At 36.9% G+C, this 16,045-nt stretch overlaps 1 non-coding gene across 1 annotated transcript; it reads right to left on the minus strand.

Annotated features, from left to right (window-relative positions):
- Positions 1–10,764: 10,764 nt before the first annotated feature.
- TRNAL-UAG lies at positions 10,765–10,849 on the minus strand. The gene has a single exon. It is a non-coding gene; the product is annotated as a tRNA-Leu (tRNA).
- Between the last annotated feature and the right edge of the window lie 5,196 nt (positions 10,850–16,045).

Below are 16,045 nucleotides of genomic sequence, written 5' to 3' on the forward strand. Positions count from 1 at the left end.
TCATGCTGGTCTTGCCATATTAACATTTGTCCTGTTTATCTGCTGGTATTTAGAGGTTGCGAGGATATCTTGTCAGTTTCTCTTGTTATAAATGTTGCTCATGGGTTTTTAAAAGTTTTTATGTGTTTACTTTTTAATGTAATCTCTACCCCCAGCATGGGGCTTGAACTCATGCCCCTTGAGGTTAAGAGTCACATGATTTACTGACTAAACCAGCCAGGTGCCCCTGTTGCTCATAAGTTTGAACTTTGATACCTAGTTTTTCTGTGTGCTTTTATCAGAGGATTCAGAGAGACTCAAGACTATTTTGCTGTTTTTGCTGTTGCCACAACTTCCCCAAATCTGTTCTTGTTATTACCATTTTACATAAGGGCAAGTTGACATGCAGAGAATAAGTGACTTTTTCAATGTTCCAGAATAATTAGCAAAGCCGGAATTCAAGTACTTGCAATTTAAGTGGAGCCCATACACTTTAACCTCAAGTCTTTGCTGCCAAGTTAAGAAAGTACATATTTATCATTATCTGGGGATGGGAGACTTTTTCACTTATCCCATGGTTGCTGCATAGTACTTTATATAAGGGGACTTCTACTTCTTTTTGTGGGGAAGATATGGAGAGTTATTTTGGAGAGAGTATTTCTGGTTTCTCTTTTAAACTCTACATACTCTTTCTCAAGGGACTCCCCAAGAGTTTTAACCAGAAGACAGAATAAATGTATTTAAAAGGCAAGGCAGGCTTATCTCAATCTCTTTCTGTCTCTGTATCTCTCTCTTTCCTTCCCCTTGGACTCCCTCTGCTCAAACAAGGTGAATTTCATAAATGCTTGTAGTCTTTATGGGATAAACAGATCAGTTCTAGTGGCTTTCAACTACTGTTCTGCTCTCTCTTCTCTAACTTATCCATCTGTATTGATAAATCATGCCTCCCCTTTAGTGGGGACCATTATCTTAAGATTGGGAGTATTGAGTATGTAGGAAGCCCAATTTTAGCTTTAGAACTAAATCCAGTTTTCAAATCTAGTTTGACCATCAATAAAGCTGATTATTTGAATGCCATTTGACTTCTTGTGCCCATTTTCATTTCAGAATGATAAATATTTGTTATCTGAAATTGCACCATTACCAAATACAGCATTATAGAGTTTTAGTCATTGAGAATAATCTTGTCCAGCCAGTTTTTTGATAATCAAGTGCCTGTACATGAAATGTCAGTAAGTAACCTCTTTTGAACACTTGCAATTATACAGCTATAAACTTGGGTCAAAATGACTAGTTTTACCTTGCCAAGCATTTTTTTTCTTTGGCCTATTTTCTTTTTTTTAATGTTTATTTGTTTATTTTGAGAGAGAGAGAGAGAAAGGGAGAGCAGTAGAGGGGCAGAGAGAGAGGGAGAGAGAGAGAGAATCCCAAGCAGACTCCCCACTGTCAGTGCAGAGTTGGACGTGGGGCTCCATCTCGCAAATCATGACATCATGACCTGAGCTGAAATCCAGAGTCAGACGCTTAACTGACTGAGCCAACCAGGTGCCCTGGCCTATTTTCTTAATAAGTGTAGAGGTACTATGATGTAACGATTAAGAACAAAAGAGACAAACCAAAATATAGACTGTTAAAGAGAACAAACTGATGGTTACCAGAAGGGAGATGAATGGGGGATGGGTGAAATATGTGAAGGGGATTAAGAGTGCACTTATCATGATGAGCACTGAGTAATGTATAGAATTGTTGAATTACTGTACTGTGCACTTGAAACTAACACAACACTATGTTAATTATACTAGAATTAAAAGGAAACATTTTTTAAAGGAAATATAAATACATACATACATACGTACAGCATTATATCAGACACATCTGTAGCTTTCAAACCTCGGACAAAGTACCTATCGTATATTAACCCTTTGTCCTTATCATGAAAATGGGACTAATATTAGCTTCCTAATAATGTCGCTGTGAGGTTTAAATTAGATCATATATGGAAATCTCATAGCAGTTCCCAAAGTAAGGATACAAAAATATGTTGATTTCCCTTCATTTCCCTTCATATCCCTTTCACTTTCATTTGGTTGGCTTATTTAATACACAAATCTGCATATTAGATATTAATCTTCCCATGGACCAGGATCATCAGCATTATGTAGGAGCATATTAGAAATAGGGACTTTCAGGCCCCACCCCAGCTTTCTATATTAGAATCTGCATGTTAAGATCTCCCCCCCCACCCCATCACCACCAACAACAAAAAAAGAAGATCCCCTGGTGATACTTATGCATATTGAAGTGTGAGAAACACTGCCTTTAATGATTATCATACACTGCTTCACCCTTTAAGGAGACACCAATCTTTAATTGAATAAATTGAATCTGTGGAATAGTAACAGGGCCAGAGGCTGGTGAAAATAGGCAACACCTGAAGGAAGCTAGTAGTTGGAGAAAGCAGCTGAAATGAAACCACAATTGGGAGGCAACACCAGAGAAGAATGTAGCTGAGGCTTCGTTTCGCAGTGTGGTGATGGCTTTACCATGGACATGGATGTAGAATCAGAAGCAGTTCTAGGTCCTTGCTCGACCAGAACACAGGTAGGTTAAGGACTGCTATGTATCAACCGGGGGCTCTGTTGCCTTGTAGGTCACCTAGATATCTCAGTTGGATATTGATTGACTTTGACGGGATATCCCTCAGAAACATCAGGGCAAGGCAGAGGCTGTTTTGTGGTTGTATATTTATTTCCTTTTCACTCTGACCATGGGACTTATTACCAGGCATCAGAGGAGAGAAGAGGAGGGAGGTCTGATAATGTAAGAAACCCCAGAAATGTGGAGAGCTTAATCCTTAAAGATTAGGATTACCCTGGCTCTTATTTTCTAGGTACTAGAAAATGAATGTTATATAAATGTATATTGCTTGAAACAAGTGGGCCATCTCTCAAGACTTAGAAATATTTGTTAAACAACAATTTCCATCACAATATTATTTAAGCTATGGTTACTGTGACATAAGAGCTCTAACGGCTACACTTTACGGTGATGAAGAGTACTGATGTATGAGGTATATGGGCAACTACCATTGAATCACAGTAGTCTGTAGTCTGTATTTGTAAATGTTTGCAGCAGGCCAGCCTTCCATGTAGGCTAAGTATTTGTTAGAGAATATTATGAATTTACAGCTATGCTTAGAAGGGCCCTTGTAACAAAAGATGCTGTACTCATCTGCTTTGCTGATGACACAATCTTTAGCCGAAGATAAAACCTCTTGTTCCTTGATGAGAGAAATGCTGTGAAATGAAAAAACAAACAAGGAAGGAAGAAAATAAGTAGAGGAGAAAGTCAGACGGCCCAGGTTGTGGGTGTTCAATGATGGACAAGGGATTGAGTGTTCCTGTTCAGTTGGAAATAAGAGGGAGGCCTAGAGTGTGCACGTGTACAAACACACTCACACACCCTTCATCTGCTGACCTTGAGGTACACCTATGTGTTGTTGTTCCATTTGTATGCCAAGGCAGAGTCCACTGTAATCTCTAAGTAAACAAGATCAAGCACCCACTGAGCCTGTACCTGTAGTACAGATGTTTTCCAACTTCCAAACAAAAGATATTTGCCCTTACAGACAAACCTCAACCTGGCACGCAACCTATGTTCCGACACTTTAAGTGATGTCTGCCTTCCCCAGCCAGTCCACAAGAGCTGATTTGATTGCTAAGCAGTAAAACTAATAGCATAAGCTTGAGAGCTGAAATCCAAGGGCAGTGGACCATTTAGAGTAGAGGAAGGCAAGGAAAAAGGGAAAGTAGGCAGAAAAGTAGGGAGTATGGAAGAAGAAAAATGATGAATAAAATTGAGGGGAGACAGAAGGTATTCCAAAGGCCCCCTAAGACTGCCCATGTAAAGTATGGCCTCCCGCCCTTTCATCTATTCTCTACTTTCTTTCTGGAGTGATAGAATAAAACTGTAAGTGAAATCATGATGCCCCATTGCTTATAAATTGCTTCTAAATAATTATTATTGCAATAAAATCCTAGAGCATTCAAGGTCTTGTCTGATTTGGACCCTACCTATATATTCAATCTAATGATTCTATGTTTCTTTTGCTAAGGAATCACTTTTCTTTGAATACTTTGCAGATGCCAAGTTCTTATCCCCAGGCAAGAATACGAATTGGAAAAAGAGCGATTGATACAAACTATCCACCCTTCAGGCCTTAGTTTAAATGTCCTTTATCTATGTGGCCAGTATTGATTCCCTACACCCCACCACTCCATTCTAGATTAGGATTTCTTGATATATACTTGCAGAATATCCTGTGGTTTTCTTTTTTGTTGCTTATCAGAATTATAACTTCTTGTGAGTATATCTTTAATTCTTGTTTTCCCCCACTAAACTATAGTTTCCGTGGGAAGAGAAACCAAGTTCTGATTATTCACTACTGCATTCTCAACATCCATTCTAGTACCTGACTTAAAAATGTAAAATGAATGAATGAATGAATTAATTAATTAATATAGGAACTAGAGAAGAGTTATTTACTTCCTATTTGCTGTGTATGAGTCAGGAAGTTTCTAGTAAAGATTTCAGAATAAATAAGCATTAGGAAACCTGTCATGGTCCAAAAACTCCTCTCTTCCAAGGTCCTAAATGTCCTCGTACTAACTTGAACTTTTCTAACTTTTCCCTCTTTTCAATTCAACCTTACAACTTAAGCCTTCTATATTCTAGAGGGTTTTTTAAAATTTTCTATTCTATCCTTTTTTCCATTTACTGAAAGTTCCTTAAAAGCTTCACTTTAGTTTTTTTTAAATTAATTTATGTAAATTCAACTTAGTTAACATATAGGGTACTAATGATTTCAAGAGTAGAATTTAGTGACTCATCACTTACATATGACACCCAGTGTTCATCCCAACAAGTGCCCTCCTCAATGCCCATCATCCATCTAGCCCATCCCCCACCCAACAGCCGCCAGCAACCCTCAGTTTGTTCTCTGTATTTAAGAGTCTCCTATGGTTTGCCTCCTCTGTTTTTATCTTATTTTTCTTTCCCTTCCCCCATGTTCATCTGTTGTGTTTCTTAAATTCCACATATGAGTAAAATCATATACTATTTGTCTTTCTCTGACTGACTTATTACTCTTAGCATTATACCCTCTAGTTCCATCCATGTCATTGCAAATGGCAGGATTTCATTCTTTTTGATAGCTGAGTATTATTCCATTGTATATATATACCATCTTCTTTATCCATTCATCAGTTGGTGGACATTTGGGATCTTTCCCTCATTTGGCTATTGTTGATAGCGCTGTAAACATTGGGGTGCATTTGCCCCTTCAAATCAGCACTTTTGTATCCTTTGGATAAATAGTTAGTAGTGCAATTGCTGGGTCATAGGGTAATTCTATTTTTAATTTTTTGATGAACCTCCATACTGTTCTCCAGAGTGGCTACACTGGTTTGCATTCCCATCAATGCAAAAGTGTTCCCCTTTCTCTGCATCCTCACCAACATCTGTTGTTTCCTGAGTTGTTAATTTTCACCATTCTGACAGATATGATGTGGTACCTCATTGTGGTTTTGATTTTTATTTTTCTGATGATGAGTGATATTGAACTTCACTTTAGTTTTTGTAGGGCATCTGCCTTCTGAGATCTCCAGTGAAGATGGATGGAGAACAAGAGGGTGGAAGAGAGCAGAAGGCACCTGATGGACATTTGCATGGGTTAATTTTGTGTTCATTGACATTTTACAAGTCAAATGCTACCATAGGCCAAGGGTTGAGAAACTTTTTCTATGAAGAACCACATAGTAAACAGTTTTGTCTGTGTGGGCTATATGGTCTCTGGTACAACAACTTGATTCTGCTACTGTAATGGCAAAGCATTCATAGGCAATATCTAAATGAATAGGTGTGGCTGTGTTCCAATAAAGCTTTGTTTACAAAAACAGATGGCAGTCTGGATTTGGCCCACAGGCCATAGTTTACCCACTCTTGTGTCTAGAGAGCTATTAGCCAGAGGCAGGGTGCCTTTTCTCATCACCTTAGACTTGACTTGGTCACTCCTCAGATTAGAGGATATCCCCTGAGGAAGAATTCCTTAGTTGTGGAACTAAGAATTCCTTAGTCCTAAGAATTCCTTAGGACACAGATGTCAGGCCTTTCTTCTCCTTTCGTACCAGTATTATAAATGAGTAGTATGTGAGAGGAGTGGATAATCTACTTGCACCATTTCAAACCCTGACCTTTCTACAGCTAGTGTAATTAATTATTAACATGGTGCTCCATTAATATAGCAAGAGGTTTGATCTTTTCTCTTTTCTCTCTCTCCCTCTCTCTTTCTTTTTTTTTTTTTTTTTTTTTTTTTTTTTTTGTGAATTGGATTTCTAGAGAACCAAACAGTACTTAAAACTCCTCAGGTATATCACAAGCTTGAGAACAAATATATGCAATTTATTACTGCATTTATTTCCTGAAGAATTCAGGAGGAGAGGAAGATATGGAATTGTTTGTTTAGGGGAGAGCTCCATGAGGAATGAAAAAGCATGCTAGGGAAGGTTACAGAAGATGAACCAGTTCAGAAGAAGCTGGTGACTTTATCTGGGACCACGTGGCATAAATTGGTGGAGAGTCCACAATATTACCTTGGGCTCAGGCCACCTACTGCCCCTTCAAATCAGGCCCTGCGTGCTGCAGGAGATAGCTCTTTGCCAAGTGGCATTATCCAGGAACAAAATCCTGTCTACTTCTCTTCGTTAGTTACTGCAGTATCTTCTCATGGAGTGTTAAGACTAAACACAATACAACAAATTTAAAATATGAATACAACATGGGTATTTATATCCTAGTTGGATGAAGAACTCTGGACATTCTGACTTTGAGTGCCCAAGATCAGGTTAGGATATATGGTATGCCTCTCATCAAATATAGCATAGTACTTTAGAAACTACACTCTGAAATTAAGGAGTCTACATTCAAATCCTGGTTCCTCCATTTACTATGTGACTTGGACATGTTACCTAAGCTCCCCGGACCTCGTTTTCTGTAACTTTAAGTAGAGATAATGTGTGCGAAGTGCTTGGTTCACTGCATAACACATAGACTCAACATTTTAGCTGTTATTATTTCCTCTTTACTTTTCTGAGCTTTTGCCAAAATGAATGTGAGAGTGTGTGGAAGAGTGAAAAGGGAGCAGTTTTGGAATCAGACAAATCTCAGTTTAAATACTGATTCAAAAACTTATTCACTGTGTGAGTAAGAATAGGTTACATACATTAGCTTAGTCAATCTCATTGAACTTAAGTTTCCTTCTCTGTAAAAATGGGGATAATTTCATAAATATGATAATAATAGTAATAAGGACAATAATTGTGAAGATTTAATCTTATTAAATGTTAATTCTTCCCCCAACACTCACCTCAAAATAGTTTAAACAGTAAAATATATTTTGTATGTATTTTCTGTGTTTTCCATATGATCCTGCATGTATTATAATGCCTCCTTGTCCGTGTGGATTCTTACTATAGTTTCTTACCTTAATTCCTCCATCTACAGTATTCTGGGTTTCAGAACTCTGCAGGTCCTGGACCCTAGGTGATAAGAATCCAAGGATGCTGACACACTCCCATCTTGGAATGGAAGGCTAGACTATAGACATAGAGGAAAATCACTGTAAATGAACAGAGCTATAGATTACATCCACTATGACTCAGTACCAAAGCGATATCTTCCTTAGGGTTTCTTTTTTTTAATGTTTATTTATTTATTTTGAGAAGTGGGTGGGGCAGAGAAAGGGGGAGAGAGAGAGAATCCCCAGAAGGCTCTGTGCTGTCAGTGCAGAGCCCTATGCAGAGCATGAACCCATGAACCGTGAGATCCTGACTTGAACTGAAATCAAGAGTCGGATGCCTAACTGACGGAGCCACCCAGGTGCCCCTTCCTTGGGGGTTCTACTGGGAAATACACAGCCCTATATTTCTCAGACCCAGTACAGGAGATACTTCCCTTTTCCAAACCTGTACAACTGTTGGCAGGATATTCTCCAAGGATTTCCCAAAACCCCATCACACTTTTTCCTGTACTAGCTTAGAGTATCACCTGATAAGAAATTGTTTTCTTTGGCAATGCCTGACTGGGTACTTCTAGGCTCAACGTTTCTGAACATATAATCTAGTAAGGATCGGTGTTTCTATAGATGACCCTTGGACCCTACCTGTAAGATCCTAAAGAGCTTTGTGATTCATCAAAGAAAGGTAAACTGAATTGAATTGAAAGAATTTAAGCACACGAGTTTTGAGCTCTTAATCTGTATTCAATGACTTGGATTGTGCTCACATTTTGTAACTGTTGCTAAACCCTCTGTGTTTGCATGGCGAGTGTACAGAACATTCAATTAACCGAAACAGTCCATTACTGCTGGACTGCTGGAAGACCAAGAATGGGCTCAATTAGATTGTTCTACTGTAACAATCTGTTACTAAATAACATTGGACTTGATAGCAACCTGCTGTTACACTGTATACTAAATAGAAGAATGCCTTCTCAGGAACAGAAGGTGGACCCCCTTTACATGTGTTATTAAAAGGATATATTTACTCAGTGGCTTTTAATATCTCTGTGGGTAAAATTAAGGTTTTTAAATAATGTTCTATTGCAGCTTCCCTTATAAAGGAAGCCTGCTACATAAGTATATACACAGGCAGCTGTTATGTGTTGGGCTATATCTAAAACCTGTGCCCTCCATGCCATTATCGGATCCAGTCTGCCTCTTCAGTTTAATTCCCCACTGCTACCCAACAAAGAGTCTAGATTTCATTAAGGTTCACTGACACTGGCATGTTATGTTTATTCCTATTTTTACTTATTGTTCTTTCTGCCTGCAGTGTCCTTTCATTTCTTTTTCTCTATGCAGGCAAATATCGGTAATATTTTTTTTAATGTTTATTTATTTTGAGAGAGAGAGCATGTGAGCAGGGAAGGGGCAGAGAGTGAGGGAGAGAGAGAGAGAGTCCCAAGCAGGTTCTGTGCTGTCAGCACAGAGCTTGATGCAGGGCTCGATCTCATGAACCGTGAAATCATGACCTGAGCCAAAAGCAAGAGTCAGACGCCCAGCTGACTGAGCCACTCAGGTGTCCCCCATCTTGGTAATCTTTGAAAGCCCATTTCAAGACACCTCCTTCAAGAAGCCTTTCCTGACTTCTGTAGCCTTCACACATATTATTACTTATATGTGGAACATGTTTTTTACTGCCCTTCTTGTCTAATTCCCACATCTGGCATGGATTTTTCTACCTCAGGAGGCCTTTCTTGACACATCAGACAACATCAGTGTTTGGGTTTTTTAAGACACATTCTTACAAACATTTGTGGATTTCCCTGGCTATCATTGTGTTGTTAAATTTCAGTTTAATTCCACGGTGGTCAGTGAACATATTAAGTATGATTTTAATCATTTAAAATTTGTTGAGACTTGCTTTATGATGCAGCATATGGTCTATTTTGATAAATGTTTCATGTGCACTTAGAAACAATGTGTATGGGATAGTTTTTCAGTTCAGTGTCCTATAAATGTCAATGAGGTCATTTTTGTTCATTGTTGTAGCAGATGCCATGAGTACCTCACACGTATTCTTGGGACACTGCCATGTGCCCTGGCTTACTTGGAATTGCCAGCGACTTGCAGCTCTGTGACCAAGGGCTTTTTCCAAAATGGTGGAAGGTCTTGCTGCCCACATGCACGTTGAAGGCCCTAAGTGCTAGAGATTGATACCCCTGGAGAGCAGCCCTCAATTGATTACTCTTGGGAGTAGGTGTGTAAATATGCCAGGTCTGCTACCCCTCGGTTGGGATAATGCTGAGGGATATTTTTTTTAACCGCTTCTCAGTGATGACTCATAACAATTAGTCCCATTGCCCACAGTACAATGTAGCAGTAACCGGCTTTTCTTTTCTTTAACAATTCCCCAGTCCACTACCAGTATTCCCTGAACCTCATGAGTCAGTTGCTAGCACTTAAATCCTTATATCCAGATCTGCTTCTGGGAAAGCCCCAACTGAGACAACTTGTTTATATCTTCTATATCCTCACTATTTTGTTTTGTTTTGTTTTGGTCTGGTTGTCATGTCATTTAGGGAGAGAGATGTGTTAATATCTCCTAATCTGATTGTGGATTTGTACATTTTTTTCCCTTTTGCCAACATACGATTAATACATTTTCAAACTATGTTATTGGTTATATGCAGATTTAGAATTGTTCCTTCCTGTTGAGGTGACATTTTGTCATTGTGAAATTTGCCTCCTTGTCTCCTTTCCTGTCTATTTTCTTACTTTAAAGTCTGATATTAATACAGCTACATTAGCTCCCTTTGAGTTAATTGTATCCAATGGGATATCTTTTATACTCTTTATTTTCAACTTTTATATTTTCCTTATATTTAAGGTATGTCTTTGGTAAGCAAAACATGTTTGGGTTTTGTTTTCATTGTTAGTCTGGCAATATTTGTCTTTTATTTAGAGTCTTTAGTGATTTTTATTTAGTGTCATTATTGATGTATGGGTTTTTTTATCCACCAATTTACCATGTACTTTCTTTTGGGCATGTCTTGGCTGTGTTCCTCTCTTTACCTTGCCTTGGATTCTTCTGAATTAAGTGTTATTTTTAAAAAAATTGTTAATGTTTATTTATTTTTGAGACAGAGTGAGAGCGGGGGAGGGGCAGAGAGAGAGAGAGGGAGACACAGAATCCAAAGCAGGCTCCAGGCTTCGAGCTGTCAGCACAGAGCCCAACGTGGGGCTTGAACCCACAAACCTTGAGATCATGACCTGAGCCTAAGTCAGATGCTTAACCAACTAAGCCACCCAGGCACCCCATAAGTGTTTTTTTTATTCTATTTCCTTTATTATCTTTTTAGTAATAAATCATTCATATTGTTTAGTGGTTACCCTAGAGATTACAACATGCATCCTTGTCTCATTAAAGTGTAATATAAATTACTGCTTTTATTACTTCCCAAAGATACAAGGACTTCTTAATACTTTACCTCTATTCATTTTCCTCTTATATTTTGTGACATTGTTGCCAAGAATCTTGATTTTATGCATATTTAAAGCCACATAATATAGAATTACTCTTACTTTAAATGGTCAATATCCATTTAAGTTTACCTTTTCATGAGTTGACATTCTTTTTTTTTTTTTTTAGTTTTTTCAATGTTTATTTATTTTTGAGAGAGAAGGAGACAGAGCATGAACAGGGGAGGGGCAGAGAAAGAGGGAGACACAGAATCCTTAACAGGGTCCACACTCCGAGCTGTCAGCACAGAGCCTGACTTGGGGCTTGAACCTACAAACCGTGAGATCATGACCTGAGCTGAAGTCAAACGCTTACCCAACTGAGCCACCCAGGCGCCCCAGGAGTTGTCATTCTGCTGCATTGCTGTATTTCTATCTTAGATTGTTTCTGTCCCATAAATATTTCCTTTTTAGTATGTATTTTAGTGCAAATTTGCTAGTAATTCTTTGAGCTTTTGTTTGTCTGAAGATGTTTTATTTTGCTTGCATGTGTGAAGATATTTTCATTGTAAATTGTATGGTGAGTTTGTAGGTATTTGCTTTCAGTCCCTTAAAGAACTATATTATTCTTCCTTTAGGCTTTCCTAGAAAATAAAAAATAATAAAAAAAACCCAGCTGTTAGTCTTATTGGTGCTCTTTGGAATGTAATGGAACTTTAAAAACAATCCTTTGGCTAATTTTAAACATTGTCTTTGATTTATAGAAGTTTTACTGTCATGTGCTCTGTGTGTGTGTGTGTGTGTGTACATGTATATAGATATATATACTGCTTGTGTTCATAGATACCCTCTTATCTATGGTTGATTGTGTTAATCACCTTTGGAAAACTATCAGAAAGCTGTTGGCTGATATCATTCTAAATATTCTTTTGATCCATTCTATGTATTGTTGTGGTATTGGGTATATGTATGTTATATATTGTTATATATCATGGTTTATATATCTATACGATTATATGTATGTGTGTGTGTATATATATACATATATATGCTTTTTGTTTATTCATTTGTTTCATTTAGATTACACTTGTGAGTGAAATTATATGGTATTTGTCTTTCTCAATCTGACTTATTTCACTTAGTATAGTACCTTCTGTGTCCATTTATGTTGTCTCAAATAACATGATCTCATCTTTTCTATAGCTGCATAAACATTTATCTATTGATGGACATTCAAGTTGCTTCTATATCTTGGCTATTATACATAATGCTTTAATAAACATAGGGGTGCATATATCTTTTTGAGTTCCTGTTCTCATTTTCTTCAGGTAAATACACAATAGTGGAATTATTGGATCACATGGTATTTCTATTTTTTAATGTTTATTTTGAGAGAGTGTGAAAAAGGGAGGGGCAGAGAGAGGGGGACAGAGAATCTGAAGCTGGCTTCGTGCTGACAGCAGCGAGCAAGTCTGATGTGAGGCTCAAACTCACAAACCGCAAGATCATGACCTGAGCTGAAGTCGGATGCTCAACCAACTGAGCCACCCAGGCACCCGGTGGTATTTCTATTTTTAATTTTTTGAGGAACCTCCATACTGTTTTGCACAGTGGCTGCACCAATTTACATTCATACACCAATCGGGGGTTTCTTTTTCTCCACATCTTTGTCAACACTTGTTACTTCTTGTCTTTTTGATTTTAGCCATTCTAACATGCATAAGGTGGTATCTGATTGTTGATTTGATTTACATTCCATGATGATGAGTAATGTTGAACATCTTTTCATGTGTCTGTTGGTCATCTGTGTGTCTTCTTTGGAAAAATGTCTGTTCAGGTCCTCTGCCCATTTTTTAGTTGGATTGTCTGGGTTTTTTGGGGGGTTGAGTTGTGTAATTATTTTTCATTATATATTTTGGAAACTAACCCCTGATTAGATATATAATTTAAATATATTGACCCATTCCACAGGTTGCCTTTTTCTGTTGTTGATTGTTTCCTTTGCTGTGAAAAAGCTTTTTATTTTTCCTATATATTTTTATTAAAACATTTTTTTCAAAAGCTTTTTATTTTGATGTAGTCTCAATAATTTAGTTTTGCTTTTGTTTCCCTTGCCTTAGGAGCCACATCTAGGAAAATGTTGCTACAACCAGTGTCAGAGAAATTACTGCCTGTGCTCTTTTGTACAATTTTTATGGTTTCAGGGCTCACATTTAGGTCTTTAATCCATTTTGAGTTTGTTTTTGTGTATGGTGTTAAAAGGTGGTCCAGTTTCATTGTTTTACGTGTAGTTGTCCAGTTTTTCCAGCACCATTTATTGAAGAAATTATCTTTTCACCATTGTATATTCTTGCCTCTGTTGTCATATATTAATTGACCAAATAATTGTAAGTTTCTTTCTGGACTCTCTATTCTTTTATATTGATATATGTGTCTACTTTTATGCCAGTACCATACTGTTTTAATTACAACAGCTTTGTAATGTATCTTGAAATCTAAAATTGTGATGCCTCCAGCTTGTTTTTTTTTTTTTTTTCAAGATTGCTTTAGCTATTAGAGGTATTTTGGAGTTCCATACAAATTTTAGTATTATTCTAGCTTTGTGAAAATGCTGTTGATATTTTAATAGGGATTTCATTGAATCTGTAGATTGCTTTGGGTAATATCAGCATTTTAACATTATTAATTTTTCTAGTTCATCAACATGGAATATCTTTCCATTTATTTGTGTCATCTTCAATTTCTTTCATGTTTTATAGTTTACAGAGGACAGGTCTTTGACCTAATTGGTTAAGTTTACTCCTAAATATTTTATTCTTTTTGGTGCACTTATAAATGGTGTTGTTTTTTTAATTTCTCTTTCTGCTACTTTGTTATTAGTGTATAGAAACACTACTGATTTCTGGGTATTAGTTTTGTATGCTACAACTTTACTGAGTTCGTTTTTTATTTCTACTAGCTTTTTGGTGGTCTTTAGGATTTTCTATGTATAGTATCCTTAAACCTATTTTTTGAGTTCTTACTTGAATTAGTGTATCTCTAAATTCCAGAATTTCCATATGATTCTTAGTTTTTAGTTTTAGCTTTCTGCCAGTTTTTTTTTTCCTTCTGCCAATTTCTAAATTTTTTCTTTATATTCCTTAACTATAGAAGTCATAATTGATAATTCCAATATATAAATCTCCTATTTGTCTATTGGCAGGGTGTATTTTTTCTTTAATTTCTCAAATTCTTTATTTGTGTATAGTTGCTTATATTTTGCTTAAAGCCAAAGAATTGTGTATAAAATGTTAGATAAATTTGAGGTTTGGCACAGTGTTCTCATCCTCCAAAAATGACTTAATTTTCATTCTGGCAAATAGTTAAGTGAAGGCACTAACAATCCCAGATTTCTTTGAGTCCCCTTGTGAGGGCTTGTCTGGTCTATACCCTGGAATGTAGCCCTCCGAATTCCCTACTGAAAATCTTAGGTGTTTACTGGAATCCTCTTTTACTCATCCTGAACTAGAATTTGTAGTTTTTATGGAAAAATTAAACATACATTCTGTATTTAATTTACATTACATTATATTATTTTATATCAAAGTGTTATTTTTATGTTTTTTCTAGATTTTCTTGGTGTCCTCAGTAGATGGATTGGTCTGAAAGTCACTAGGCTGCCAATGTTAGAAACATAAGTCTACGAAGACTAATGAAGTAAAGCTGGAGAGAGCCTGCAGAACTACCAACAAATCTGGACTTGAAGAAAACTTCAAGGTGAGTGAAAAATAAATTTCACAAGGCCTACTTTATTACAGTTATTTTAGTCAAATGTTTATATATAACGTATTTCATTATATGAAGGTGTTTATATTTTGAAAATACTGGCTGATGAATCAATGCTATAAACTTTTTAAAAACAAATTTTTAAAAAATATTTCCATTTGGCTTTTTTTATATAATGACATTTTTTTCAGTGCATGTGTGGGTGAGAAAATATGCTTATCCATCAGTGAATTATGGAGCACCTCTTATATGGAACATGTAATGCTGACTGTTATATAAGTTGACTATTCCTATAGGACATCCTGCTGTTTACACCATGAGCCCAAAGGCCAGGAGCCACTGTAGACCTACTGGCCAACAGTTAAAATAAGTTGCTTAATACCTAGGAAAGAATACAAAGAAGTATAACTACTATTATAAAAACCCAATCATAAAAGTAATAGTAAATGGCATAGCTGATCAAAGATTAGGATATTATTTTATTTTCATGTAGTAGTTCTAAGGAAGATTGTTTTCCTGAGGATTTGACTGATTATTGTAGCCTCATTAGTCCAGTGCTATACCAGCTAGCCCTTTTCAGATATGCTATTCGTAACGCCAATATGAGAACTGGAAGGAGAAAATTTAGCATACAGTAGGTAATCACCCTGTCATAATTCCCTTATTCTACATATATGTATTGAGTACCCCTTATAACCCAGATTTTTATGTGAGGTGCTTTGGCTACAAACCTATGACTCTGTTTTCATATTGTTTAAATATGTATATAAAAGTCATAGAAACAGATGAGATTTTTCATGGAGTTTAGGTGGAGTAGAAAAGAAAGTGAGGCCAGAATTAGTTTGATTATCTGGAAGAAAACATGTAAGTCAAGAAACAGAAAGTAACTATGAATGAGACTGAAGTTAGTTAGGCAGGAATGATGGCACGATAGTTGCAATAGAAGGAAATTTTGGTATATGAGTGGTATTGGAGCTTTAGTTTTTTTTAAGAGCTGGAATCCTTCCTGAGGGGCACCTGGGTGGCTCAGTCATTTGAGCATCTGACTCTTGATTTCAGTTCAAGTCATAATCTCATCATGGTTTGTGGGTTTGATGAGCTCTGTGCTGTCAACATGAAGCCTGCTTGGGGTTCTCTCTCTCTCCCTCTCCCTGCTCTTCCCCGGCTCATGCTTGCTTGCTCGCTCTCTCTCTCTCTCTCTCAAAATAAATTAAAAAACATTATATATGTATGTATAACAGGTGGAATACTTCCTGATAATCATTTTCTATCCAATAAAGGGTC

Source organism: Lynx canadensis, chromosome X (assembly GCF_007474595.2).
Source record: "Lynx canadensis isolate LIC74 chromosome X, mLynCan4.pri.v2, whole genome shotgun sequence".
Classification (NCBI taxonomy): Eukaryota; Metazoa; Chordata; class Mammalia; order Carnivora; family Felidae; genus Lynx; species Lynx canadensis.